This window comes from Schistocerca serialis, chromosome 6, assembly GCF_023864345.2.
Source record: "Schistocerca serialis cubense isolate TAMUIC-IGC-003099 chromosome 6, iqSchSeri2.2, whole genome shotgun sequence".
NCBI classification, from domain to species: Eukaryota; Metazoa; Arthropoda; class Insecta; order Orthoptera; family Acrididae; genus Schistocerca; species Schistocerca serialis.
The window spans coordinates 556,818,246-556,819,499 of record NC_064643.1 but is presented as its reverse complement, the minus strand read 5'-3'; positions in this window follow the sequence as shown (position 1 = coordinate 556,819,499).

Sequence of the window (1,254 nt, the reverse complement as noted above, 5' to 3'; positions counted from 1 at the left end):
TTCATCGATTCTCCATGTGTGATCGATCGATCGATAGTATTAGCTTAAGTCGTGTGTATGGTAATGAGGTTGCGGTAACACAACTATTTGGAAATAATAGATGCACTAAATAAAAAGCTTTACACGGAACGTCTAGCAAAGAACATACATTACATAACTTCTAAGTTTAGGTTTTACAGAGTAAGAAGCAAATAGGTATGTTCAGTTTAATAATTGAACATGTCGTTTTGATCTGTCTTATGAACTATTTGTTAGTGTTTACTACCATCCCCATGAAATGGTTTCTACAGTTTACGTCTGTGTGCCACGCACAGTCTAGTGCTAAGCTTGAGCGCCATGTAGCGAAGATGTTGGCAGTCATGGACCATAAATATGGTGTATGTTGGCAGTACATGATTTCCACTGTCCAGTGTCCAACCAGAAGGACAAGGACGCAGCCATGGGGGGATGATTTGGGATAAGCTTTGATAAGTTCGTAATTAGATGTGCCGGAGAAGACGAATTGCTTGTGTGTTGTAGACGCTATTTCTTTCACTTTCGGTGTTTATCCCATATTTACGGTTTTTATTTTTGGGTTGTGTCATACTTTTGAATTTACTTTGTATGTTGAAATAGAAATTAATAGTTTAGCCTGTGAAATGAAACTGTTATTGTGGTGGCTGCCTGTTGTGTAGCGTATACCTGTGTTGTCTGAAGGGAACATTACATCGTTCTTCTTAACAACACAGGTGTTGCAATACCGTATTTATCCCCCGACGTCAGGCAGCAATTAAAACGTCTTCCCACGTACGGGAATTACATAACATGGCCACAGGTTGTGACGCAGGATCGAAGACATATGGTGATAATGGTAATCTGGGTCTGGCCCTGGGTAGTGCACGGATAGCCGAAGTAATTAAGGCAACCGCCCAATTAAAGCGGGAATTCCGGCTTAGAGACTCGATTGGGCATAAGTTTTCACTGTCTTCGTTTCCTTAAACAGCTGATGGTTGTTCGTATTCGCAACAGCGAATACATTTTATGTACTCCAGAAGAGGGCGGACAAGCGTGGTGTACGCAGTCTCTTTATAAAACTTGTTGCACTTTCTAAGTGTTCTGCAAATAAATCGCGGTCTTCATTTGCTTTCCCTTCAACGTTTTCTGTGTTATCGTTCCAATTTAAGTCATTCGTAATTGTAATCCCCAAGTATTTGCAGCCTTTAGATTTGTATGATTTTTTTCGTGTAATCGAAGTTCAGCGGATTTCTGTTAGTA